Raw genomic sequence first — 12954 nt, 5'->3', positions numbered from 1 at the left:
GTAAAGCCATTCCAGAGTCTGACCAGCAAGACGACTTTGGGGTAGGCAGATACCTGAAGACTGGCAACGACAGGACCACAGCAAAAAGACTTTAACAACAAAAAGACTTTGATTAAAGATCCAAGAAAGAAGCAGAGTGTATTCTGTGGAGGGATACGTTGGATTACGGTGAAAGGCAGGGAAGAGCTGATGGCCGTAATGGGTGATGTCTAGGTACCTAAGTGCAGAATTAGACTTTATTCTATCCTGAACTGTTACCAGTTATTTTGGGTTTGAGTAGGCAAATAAATCCCAGTACAACACTTCCCTCAAATTTCATTGTCGTGTTCTCGACAACAGGGGGATTGTAAAAGGAAGTGTCCCAGGTTATACTTACATATAATGCCCTCACGTCGCCCCATGTTTCCCTCATATGAACGTCCCCCTTATAATAATGTCCCCATGCATATGCCCCTGATATAATATGCCCAAGACAAGAAAGTCTGGGCATATCAAAAGAAGTGGACATCTGTCCATCTTATTGTCTGTGGCTATATGCTGACAGGGTTAATTACCATGTCAGTAGATATTCACCACACTGCTAGGACAAAAAGGATGAATGAGATCCTTTGTCCTGGAGCAGACACTGCCTGCAGGGGTCTGAGCAGCAGCACTGATATAATCATATCATTGTGGATGCTCTGCACTTCAAAGTGCCCTGCCGACAGGTCGCGCGCAGATGCCTGCAGGGATGCGTGTGCCCAGAGATTTGCTGGGCTCTCGCACCCTGCATGCACACCTTCAGGAGGCAGGTGGGGGTGTGGCCAAACGGGAGCGGGGTGTGTGGCCTAACGGGAGCGCGCCCCGCCGGATTTAAATACCCAGCAGCAGCAGTGTTCGCTCTCTTCTTCTTTTGCTGACACCTGCCCTCTGTGCTTGCTCCCCTCTGTGTCCCCTCTCCTGCCCCACGTGTCCTGTCTGCTCCCAGCCACGGTCCCTCTGCCCTCTCCTCTGCAGACCTACCAGCAGCATCTGTGTCTGTGTGCAGCAGCCGGCAACTGACCCCTCACAGCATCACACTCTGCTGCTCTGCTTCTACTCCCCTTCATCTCCCTACCTCTCAGCCCCCAGCCTTAACCCTTTGAGTCCCCTTTTCTGCCTCTCCTTATTCAGCAGCACATCTGCATCCAAGGCATCTTCAAGTGGCAAAATATCACTGCTTATAACCTCTTTTCCTCCATAGGGATAGTATAGTGATAGGCGGGTGGGCTGTAATTAATGTATGTATATTTTTAGGTAAGTAGGCGGGAAGTGTAACTAGGTTATTGTGGGGTTAATTGTATATCCGTATTATTATTGTTATATTCAGTGTCAGTGTGGTATTAAATAGTAGAATTAACTGTAGACTTGTGTAATAAATATATTTTATTGATAACACGGTTTTTGTCTCAGTTAGTCGCCATTTAGTATAGTGTATAGTAAAGGAATCGGAGTAGTAACAGGCAAGGTATTAGCCGGATATTGATTATTGATAGTCAAGCCTGACACTAATAATTAATACACGGAATACCGCCCTGTAACACCGGAAGTCTACTATATGGCGGCATATGATTGTGCTATCCACTTCATACCAGGAGCTAAAAGGCCGAAATCTCGTATGTTTAACCCCTTCCAGGGAGGGCGGCCTTGATAGACTATGTTCAGAGTCCAGCTAAGACCATGTTCACATCAGCGGATTATAAATCGCTCCGATGTTCATCCCGAATAATTGGACGAGTGTCATGCGAGTGTGAGATCTTTTTCTCGCCTGCATCCATATACAATGCGTTATTAACATCGTCTTTTACTGACTATAATCCTCTATGTAACTTAAAGCTGGTTTACAAAACTAAGAAAACAATATTATATACAGAGATAGATAGAAAGAAGTTAGAGATATGATAGATAATAGATGTCCTGCAGATATGTAATTTCACAACCCCCTATATGTTATAAATCTGCACCCTTTAGAGCCTTTCATGTGGAACTAAAGGGAGTTGAGCCTTGTTTAACCTAATAAATAATTAAAAAAAAAAACATGGGGTCCCTCTATTTTTTTATAACCAGCAAAGGTAAAGCAGACAGCTGAGAGCTGATATTATCAAGTTGGGAAGGTCCCTGGTTATTGGGCCCTCCCCAGCCTAAAAATACCAGCTCATAGCTGCCCCAGAAGTGGCACATCACATGAGATGCACCAATTATGGCTTTTTGCCTTTGCTCTTCCCTATTGCCCAGATGCATTGACAATTGGTGTAAAGTATCTTGGGGTTAATGTCAGCTGTGGTTTGTCAAAAATCACAGCTGGCATCAAACCCTGGTGTTAGTAATGGAGAGGTGTCTATCAGACAAACCCATTACTGACCCAGTAATCAAAAATAAAAACACCCACGAAAAAAATACTTAATTTGAATAAACACTCCTCAACACTTTTTTTTTTTTATTAGGTGTGTCTTTCCGCCACTTAAAGGAAAATTAAAAATTAGCTGTTGTCTTATGTTATTGCTTCTGATTTAGAGTAGTTGACTTTAAAATCGCTTACTTGGCTAAATTCTTCGAATTCCTTTAGTATAGAAGGAAATGAGATAATTGGGTTTGAAACAGAGCAACAAGTCATCTGCGTATAGAGCTAGTTTATAGTGATGTGAGCCTATAGTAACTCCACTAATATCTGGATTTTTATGTAATGCTACCGTGATATGTTCCGTCACGAATGTGTACAGCAGAGGTGATAAGGGACACTCTTGCTTTGTCTCATTTTTAATAGAAAATGTGTCATATAGAAGGTCGTTTACCCTATCGCTTTAGGGTCAGTGTAGAAGGATAGAATTTTAGATAACAAGAAAGAGCCTAACCCAATTTTTCGTAAGGTGCTCTTCAAGAAAGTCCAGTGCATTCTGTCAAACCCTTTTTCAGCGTCCACAGAAACAAGGCATATTGGGATCCCCTGGTTTTTTGCACGTGAAACTAACAATGTTTTATTTGTATTATCACGCACTTCTCTATCCTTAACAAAGCCAACCTGATCGCTGCTAACAATTGAGGGTAGATAGTGGGAGAGCCATGATGCAATTATATTAGAGAATATTTTGACATCTACATTAATTAATGAAATTGGATGAACATTAGGGCAGGCATTTAGTTCTTTTCCAGGCTTTGATAAAACTTATGTGAGCCTCAAGTGATTGGGGGGTGAAGGGGAGTCTTCTGAGATATCATTGAACACTAATGGTAAGAACAGAGGTGCAAACATGTTATAAAATCTATTATTGAATCCATCTGGCCCAGGGCTCTTCCCGATAGGACAGGCCATTAAATCATTCCCTATCTGTTGTTCAGTGAAAGCTTTGTCTAGTATCTCCTGCTCAGGGGTCTGTAAGGAAGGAACGGCAGTGTCCATAATATATTTGTCAATTTTTGTTTCAAGAAAATGTATATATTTTCCATGAATATTATATAGCGAGCTATAACAGCAATGAAATGCGTCAGCTATGTCAGTGGGGTTATGAATTTATAGCAGTGGGGCTCCTTTTGTTTTGGATACATACAGCTCTGGCAAAAATTAAGAGACCACTGCAAAATTTTCAGTTTCTCCGATTTTTCTCTTTATAGGTATATTATAGAGTAAAATGTACATTGTTGTTTTAGTCTATAAACTACTGACAACATGTCTCCAAAATTCAAAGCTAAAAATTTAGAATTTATTTGCAGCAAATGATAAAGCGTCAAAATACTAAAAAAGAAACACAGTGCTTTCAGACCTCAAATTACTCATGTTTTAAATGTGAAATCAATATTTGGTGGACTAACCATGATTTTTAATCACAGCTTTCATTCCTCTTGCCATGCTTTCCACCAGTCTTTCCATGCTTTCCAATAGAAAACTGTTCAGTGGTCTCTTAATTTCTGCCGGAGCTGTATGTCCTTTGCATCCGTGGATGTAACTTCCTTGTCAATGAGAGACCACATTTATCTGTGAATTCATACGAGTACCTTCACATGTGATCTTGGCATTTTGTATACGTTTGATCTATTAAAGACCTTCGCTCCTTTCTTTTTTTCAATCAGATCATTTTTATTTAACAAAAGAAAAACAAACATTTTGTTTTTGTCATATAAACTCTGTGAAAAAAAAAATAAAAAGAAAGAAAAAACAGTAAAGAATACAAGAACCGGTTTACAATGATATAAAACCCAATATCGCTCTATAGTACAAGGTTTTGGAAAAGTAATTTTACATTTGTACATAAATATCTGAATACTTCCTGACGGCTTATTTTTTCCCCTATTGGGACATCAATAGAAAAAGAATATATCTAAGAAAGGGCAATTGTGTGGGCTGAGACAATTATTATTTGCTGACACCTTAGGTATAAGGATATAAATTCCTGGTTTACTGCAGGAATATGTACAAATGGTCCAGTATAGTATTTCTGAAGCAATACCTGGGGTAATTAACCATTGCTCCCATATGTGTATGGATTTCTTGAGAGCGTTCCTTTAATATAAGATCCACTTTCCAAGCATAGAGTGTTATTTATCCTGGATCTTAGTTCTGTTATCGTTAGGGGAGAATTGTCTATCCAATGTAGTGCCAACAACTTTCTGGCTTGGAATAATATTCCTGAGCTAGCTATTGCCATATGGGAGTCTGGGTCTACGTCCTCTCCCAGGAGTCCTAGGATACAGATTTTAGATTCCAACTGAAGTTGTATCCCAGAGACAGATCGTACAAGAGCGATCACCCCCGTCCAGTAGTCGCCAATATTCCCACATCATATGCATCAGGTGGGCGTCATTTTAACCACATCTAGGGCATGTGTAATCCGTTTGTATTTCAATTTTAAATAAAATACTTGGGTATCTATATACCCTATGAATGAGAAGAATTTGGGACAATCTTTGTGACTCTGACATTGAAAGTTTCGGTGTCAAATCCAGTATTTCCCCCATTGCTCCTCAGATAAGGGACCCACATCCTCCTCCCATTTTGTCTTAACTATCAAAGGATATTTATCCAAATGTAACATAGTAAGATACTGAGATGTATGTTGCCATGTAAGCAAGTGATGGCTAATTAAGGAAAAGTCTCTACGGCTATATGTATTGTGTAAAAGAGAGTAATACGTACAATCCTTTAAGTCTGGATGTAGTATCCTCCAGACATCGACCAGTTGGAAAGACCAGAGCACGTTTAGCAAAGCTTTTGATTGTGATTTAGATTGGTGACTCCAGCCCAGGGACGTGTCTAAAGAAGGATCCAAGACAAAATTTAAGTCACCTCCAATGATGATAAGGTCCTTAGCAAAAGGTAAGTAATGACGGCATGTCTTAATTTGGTCACAATTAGGGATAGCAGTTTGCCAAAGTCAAAATTTTGGAGTAGATGGAGATCTTAACAAACACATACCTCCTCTCCGTGTCAGACAGTGTTTCTACAATAGTATGCAGCAGTGATCTGTGGCGGCCTATACTCAGCACCTTAGACTTCAAAACAGCATTTGTACTGTGATGCCAAGATGAATGATATCTGTTTGTAAACTGAGGTACAGTATATGATCGCCTCTAAAGTGGTTCTACTGAAGAAAGAGAAAATGTACTTGCTGTTTATGCCTGTGATAAAACACTTGAGCTCCTTTCTCTGGAACATTAAGTCCTCTGACATTTAATGAACAAGTTTTGAGTTGTGCCATATTATATGAAAAAAAGGGGGAATGGAAGAGAGAAAGGTTAAGAGAAAAGAGGAAGTATAGACGATAGATAGTAACGTCAACCTCTCAGTGTCTAAGAAGTATAGATTATGAATATATCAAAACAGTAGGAAATTGTGAAACAAGCAGATTCCAATGCAAGTCCCTAACTGGGGGTTGTCTTTACAGGCGTAAGTCAAACTATCAGTTCTACGATTCCTATTAGGTGGAACCATGGAATATAAAGCAAGTAAAGTAATACAGCCTGATATTACAGTAGTATCATGTGAACTCAACTTCTATGCCGGTCTAAGATCTTATATGAACTTAGACATTCTATATAGTGGAAGAGTGGCACCTAATGCTCTATTTAGATATATCTAATTATATGCTTAAAGAAATAAGTAAGCATCTGCAAACTGTCTCTCATCAGTGAAGACCAGATTCATTTCAGGAGCTCATATGATTGGCAGGTTCCTTTCCCATCTGGCTGCATCACCATCAAGTTCCTGATCCATTGAACGTCTTCTGTGACGGGCTGGAACTCTCTGTGACAATGGTGGAGCAGGTGGCCAGTCAGATATATGGAATGTCCAGGGCATCACAAATAGATCTCATGTTGCTTGGATCTTTGAAAATATACAGCTGGAATGGGTACCCCCAGGACTACATCAGGCCATTTTCCCGGATGGCATTAAGTAGTGGTTGCAATACCCTTCTTTTAGCAAGTGTCATTCAGGATAGATATGTGAGCAACTATATGCGTTTTCCATTGAAATCACCAGGACCCAACTCCTCTGCTTTCCTCACAATGGCCTCTTTTACATTGAAAAAAATATGCGACAGATAATGTCCCTTGGACGCTCAGGATCTGGGCCATGATTGCCTATTGTACGGTGCGCCTTTTAAATCTCCAGCTCCTTATCAATAGGATCACCAAGGATATTAGTGAATAATGATCGCAGTGTTGGCATAATCACTTGTGCATTGATGCTTTCAGGTATACCCCTTATCCAGATATTATTGCCATTTTCTTGATCATCAACCATATTAAACAGATGGTTTATTTACTGGCTGTGACGATCCAGTGTTAGTTTCTGAGCATTATGATGGCCTCTAACTTGGACGACATTATCCTCTAATCTCTGTACCTCGTCAGTAAGCTGTGACAGGATAGAAGTGAGGGGACGTATTTCAGTATTGTATGTGGTCTCCAGCCTCTGAATATATTGCTCCATATCTTCTTTAGTAGGGATAGACGCAATCTGATATACAAATAAGTTATGTTGTTCCCCATATCAGAATAACCTGTGGCTGGGGGGTAAATGACCCGGTGAAGCAAGCACTGCTCAGTATGTGGACTTTGGTGAGAGTACAGGGAGATTTGTGGGGCTGTTTTCTTGTGAGGCCTACATTAAGAAAGAAGTTGGTGCAGGACTTACAGCCTGGAGCTGTCTGGCATCATGAGGGTTAAGACTGCTTCTTTTACCACGTTGAAGTGAGGCAGTAATAGCTCCGAAGCAGGAAGATAAGACCTTCCATAAGAAACGCTGCATACCAGACATGCTGACGGAGGTGGAGGACCTCAGATTAACCTCTGATTTCTTCTTTCTTTCCCATATCGAAAGTCATGTTTGAGGCTGTAAATTGCTTATAATTCCCCCAGGAACACGGTCTGAAGAGAATACTCTCAGTGTGTGCATTCTCTTGGTGCTATGTCCAGGCCATGTCCTTCCTGTTGATGTACAATACGTCTGAAGGCAGCAGGATTGTGTGATGTAACAATCTTGTGTGATGTAACATCCTTACGGAAACGCGAGTTGTGACACCAATGGAACGGCACCAGAACAGGAAGTGCGTATGAGTGTTTTTATTTTAACAAGGCCAAACATGAGGAATGAGAAGGAGTTGTCCTAGTAGTGGACAACCCCTTTATGAAGATACAATTTTCGGTTAAAAATGAAAAAGGCTTCTCCCCTGTGTGACTTCTCTGAAGTTTGTTAAGAGTTGATTTCCGTGCAAAACATTTCCCACATTAAGAACATGAAAATGGATTCTCGTCTGTGTGAGTACTTTGGTGACTAAGAAGTGATGATTTCTTCACAAAACATTTACCACATTCTGAACAGGAAAAAGGCTTCTCCCCTGTGTGATTTCTCTGGTGTATAACCAAATCTGATTTCCGGCTAAAACATTTCCCACATTCTGAACAGCAAAAAGGCTTTTACCCTGTGTGAGTTCTCTGGTGCTCAACCAAAACTGATTTCTCGATAAAACATTTCCCACATTCTGAACAGGAAAAAGGTTTCTCCCCTGTGTGAGTTCTCTGGTGCTTAAGAAAACCTGATTTCCAGCCAAAACATTTTCCACATTCTGAACAGAAAAAAGGCTTCTCCCCTGTGTGAGTTCTCTGGTGCTCAACCAAATCTATTTTCCGGCTTAAACATTTTCCACATTCTGAACAGGAAAAAGGCATCTCCCCTGTGTGAATTCTCTGGTGCTTAACCAAATCTGATTTCCGGCTAAAACATTTTCCACATTCTGAACAGGAAAAAGGCTTCTCCCCTGTGTGAGTTCTCTGATGTCTGATACAACATGATTTCGCTGTAAAACATTTCCCACATTCTGAACATGAAAAAGGCTTCTCCCCTGTGTGATATCTCTGATGTTTGATAAAACTTGATTTCAATCTAAAACATTTCCCACATTCTGAACAGGAAAAAGGCTTCTCCCCTGTGTGAGTTCTCTGGTGATTAACCAAATCTGATTTCCGGCTAAAACATTTTCCACATTCTGAACAGGAAAAAGGCTTCTCCCCTGTGTGAGTACTGTTATGCTCAACCAAATTTGATTTCCGGCTAAAACATTTTCCACATTCTGAACAGAAAAAAGGCTTCTCCCCTGTGTGAGTACTGTTATGCTCAACCAAATATGATTTCCGGCTAAAACATTTTCCACATTCTGAACAGGAAAAAGGCTTCTCCCCTGTGTGAGTACTGTTATGCTCAACCAAATATGATTTCCGGCTAAAACATTTTCCACATTCTGAACAGGAAAAAGGCTTCTCCCCTGTGTGAGTTCTTTGGTGCTTAACAAAATTTGATTTATCGTTAAAACACTTCCCACATTCTGAACATGAATAAGGCTTCTCCCCTGTGTGAGTTCTCTGATATTTGATTAAACTTGATTTCTCTGTAAAACAATTTCCACTTTCTGAACAAGAAAATGGCTTCTCTCCTGTGTGACTTCGCTGGTGATTAAAAAGATCTGATTTCTGGTTAAACAATTTCCCACACTTGAAACAAAAAAATCTATTCTCTGCTGTGTGAATGCTTTGATGTTTAAGAAAAGACTTTTCGAGGGAAAAACTATTTCCATATTCTGAACATGAAAATGGCTTCTTTGCTTTAGGAGCAGTTTGTTTTTTAATGCTTATTTTGTGACTTTGATTTTCCTTGGTAATCAGCAATGAATCAGAAGACAGGACGTGTTTCAAAGGATCAGATGCCAGATCTTTGCTGTGAATGGATGATGGTATATCTGGAGTAATGGCATTCACTTCAATTGTATCTTGTTTGATCTCAAGATCATCTGATTTAAAAATTGAAGATGTGAGCTGTCCCTCTGATCTCCTGGTACAGTCATCTGCCAAGAATAAAACCAATTATTATTCATGAATAACATATCCTTAAAATTTATATTGTTGAATATTTCTACTTAAACTCTCCATAAAAATGTACTTTATGTAAAAGTATCATTATTTACCAAGAAAACATCACAGAAAAAAATCAGCCTTACCAACACCAAATCAGATAACAAATGCATTAGCATTTTAGTGTTGGTTGGGTGTACTGGGGTGTCTGTCCATGTGGGGTGCACTTATATAGTGCTGGGCAGCCCTCCTGATCTAATAGTATTGGCATCATCAATAGGCTGTAAGCCAGACACTGTGCATCAAACCTACCTGTGTGACTGGCGTCCTATGCAAGCTTCATCTGTGCGCATCTTTAATACTAGGCAGCCACCCCCTCCATGAATTGGTAGGTTTGTGAGTGGTTGCTCCATCAGTATTTTGCACCTGCGCTGCCCCCACCTTTATCATGGGGGTCTGCGGCATCCTGCTAGTACATTTGTTATATGATTTGGTGTTAGTAAAGCTGTATCTCTTTTTCTGTGATTTTTTTTTACATTTTGCCCTATGTTAGCCGTCATTATTCACCAAGACAATAACAGTTCACAGTCTAATAGAAAACCTCATAGGATGAACCAGTAGAGCGTGGTGTTCAACTGTTTGTTAATTCTGCCTCCCAAATATGGAATAAAAAGCCACCAAACAATGTTATGTAGGGGAAATAATACCAATAAAAACTTCTACTCATCTCACAAAAAACAAGTCCCCACTCAGGTCCATCATCTGTCAATGGAAAAACAGAGGTTTCCACATTATTAGTGGCTCAAAGGCTTTTGAAAAGCAACATGGCTTCCATAAACCAATCCAGCAATATCCGCTCTCCCAAAGTCAGATCTCCCCCTCGCTTCTGAGCCTTGCAGTGCGCCCAAACCACATTTAGCCTCCATGTATTTGGCATTACTATAGTGAGGAGAACCCACTTAATTGATGGTGTGTGTCTCCTGGAGCACAATCTGGGCACTATGTGTTGGGTAATGAAATTATAAATTTGTAATTTTCACTCTCCAACATCCACTGCGTGCTAATTTCCGGAAAGTGCCTGTGGAGTCAAAATAGTCACTACACCTATAGATTATTTTACTGAGGGTTATAATTTCCAAAATGGAGTCACTTTATGGGGATTTCTACTGCTCTGGATTTCTGCAATTTGGTCACATTAGGGCTTCTGCAAATGGTGGGTCCCATCTCCTCTGGGATCTGCTCCTGTGACGTCTGCTTCTCTCACCAGGAGCCGCCTTATTCATCCGGCAGGTGGCGCTGGTGATGGAGGAGACGTCAGAACCAGAAGCTCTGGGCGGCGCAGTCTCTGTCCAGCCACTAAAATTAGGGTGCCTGGGACCAGTAGTACCATCCAGTCTGGCAGTATGGGTGTGTGTGCTGTCCAGCTGGAGTAATCTGCTCCCTGCATTTGGAAAGCACCGCACCCTACTAAAGCTGGAAGCATATTGCCGGAAGCTGCCAGATACAGCCTTGTTCTCCTCTGGTTCAGTCCTCTGTGCTCAGCTCCCGGGCTTGTGTATTTGTTCCCTGTTGTGACCTCGGCCCATTTACTGACTACTTTTGTGTCTTCTGATTTTGTATTTTCTCTGACCTCCATGTTCTGACCCGGCTATCTGACTACTCTTCTTGCCATCTCACACCACAGAACATTAGGTAACACTGTGGCCCAAGCCTAGGGGTCTCTGTCTAAGTCCAAATCCATGTAGAGGGGTTAAAGGGTGATGAGCAAGGCAAACCCTGGGATCTAGAAAATGCAGCAGATAGCGCTAAGCCTGTTTGTGGTAGCCATATGTTGAGCTGCCAGGTGACAGTGAACAGCGTCCCCAATACATTGTGTCTGCAAACTATCCCAGCAAAATCTGCATTCAAATAGCTAAATGGCGCTCCTTCCCTTCTTAACCTGCCATGTGCCCACACAGTAGTGTACAACCGTATATCGGGTATTGTCGGATTCAAGAGAAGTTGGAATATAATTTGTAAGGTCCATTTGTTTCTTATTATCCTTTGTGAAGAATCTCAAAGTTATCACCATATAAAGTGACACGCGTCAGATTTGAAAAATGGGCCCAGATAGGAACACAAAACTGGCTGCAGGACGGGGTTAAATCACAGTATTTTGGGCACTAACTACTATAGTCAAAACTATGAGTATAGACAATAACATCTACTGAAATGATCAATCTCAACAGTCTCCATCAGTAAGTAGTGAGTAATTAGTGGTGAAACCTCTCTGTGGTAATTGGAGTATGGTGCTCGGTGGCTCTTGGCTAGGCATGAGCGAACATTTCAATGTTCGGTTCTGAAAAGTTAGCAGAACAAATTGATATTCGCAGAATTTATTAGTCGAATATTCGTCAAACATTTCCGAATCCCATAGGAGTCAATGGGGGGACCAAAAAAATGCATAGGGAACACCTAGAAACGGGACCAAAAGCTGAAAAAAACACATCAAATTAGGGAAGTGCCATCAATTGACCCAGAGTACAAGTACTGTAATTATTATTACTGTGGCAGCGAAATTTATTCAGTTGCGCTTTACATGTCAAAAGGGGTCACCGACTGGTACAACAGGAGAGAGGACCATGCCTGCGAGGGCGCACAGGCACGGACATGGTTTGTGGATCCACTGTGCCAGGGAACCCGGAGAGCCTGGAGGGGCGTGACTAAGCGAGCACCGGATTGTTCACTAGAGCCTCTGATGGTGAGGTTAGACTTGGCTCCCGGTGAACGCCAGGTGCCACTCCAGGACAGACCAACGGACGCTCAGCAGCTGGACCCAGTAGAACAGACTAGATGGCGGTGCAGGCAGAGTCTGTATCGGGAGTGCAGCAGGCAGAGTCTGTATCGGGAGTGCAGCAGGCAGAGTCTGTATCGGGAGTGCAGCAGGCAGAGTCTGTATCGGGAGTGCAGCAGGCAGAGTCTGTATCGGGAGTGCAGCAGGCAGAGTCTGTATCGGGAGTGCAGCAGGCAGAGTCTGTATCGGGAGTGCAGCAGGCAGAGTCTGTATCGGGAGTGCAGCAGGCAGAGTCTGTATCGGGAGTGCAGCAGGCAGAGTCTGTATCGGGAGTGCAGCAGGCAGAGTCTGTATCAGGAGTGCAGCAGGCAGAGTCTGTATCAGGAGTGCAGCAGGCAGAGTCTGTATCAGGAGTGCAGCAGGCAGAGTCTGTATCGGGAGTGCAGCAGGCAGAGTCTGTAGCAGGAGTGCAGCAGGCAGAGTCTGTATCAGGAGTGCAGCAGGCAGAGTCTGTATCAGGAGAGCAGCAGGCAGAGTCTTTATCAGGAGTGCAGCAGGCAGAGTCTGTATCAGGAGTGCAGCAGGCAGAGTCTGTATCAGGAGTGCAGCAAGGACTGGTACACAACCTTACACAACTTAGACTGCAGAACAGGAAGGTTCCACTACAGCCAACCCAATACATGGAGACCCAATTAGGATTCCCCACTTTTAAAAAAATTAGTGGCAGATGTCAGCAAAGTGGCATCAATTTCACTACAGTAGAAATAGTGTAAATAAGACCCACACCTCTTCCAGTATAGCCAACCCAGAAGATGGGGACCTAA

General features: G+C 41.9%; 1 pseudogene; it reads right to left on the bottom strand.

Moving 5' to 3' along the window:
- Positions 1-7062: 7062 nt before the first annotated feature.
- On the bottom strand, positions 7063-11758 carry LOC141220426 (uncharacterized; annotated as a pseudogene).
- Between the last annotated feature and the right edge of the window lie 1196 nt (positions 11759-12954).

Source organism: Phyllobates terribilis, unplaced genomic scaffold, assembly GCF_046119375.1.
Source record: "Phyllobates terribilis strain yellow unplaced genomic scaffold, ASM4611937v1 Scaffold_292__1_contigs__length_2399606, whole genome shotgun sequence".
Taxonomy (NCBI): Eukaryota; Metazoa; Chordata; class Amphibia; order Anura; family Dendrobatidae; genus Phyllobates; species Phyllobates terribilis.
Note: the sequence above shows the minus strand (reverse complement) of the source record. Positions and strands in the feature narration are given on the sequence as shown.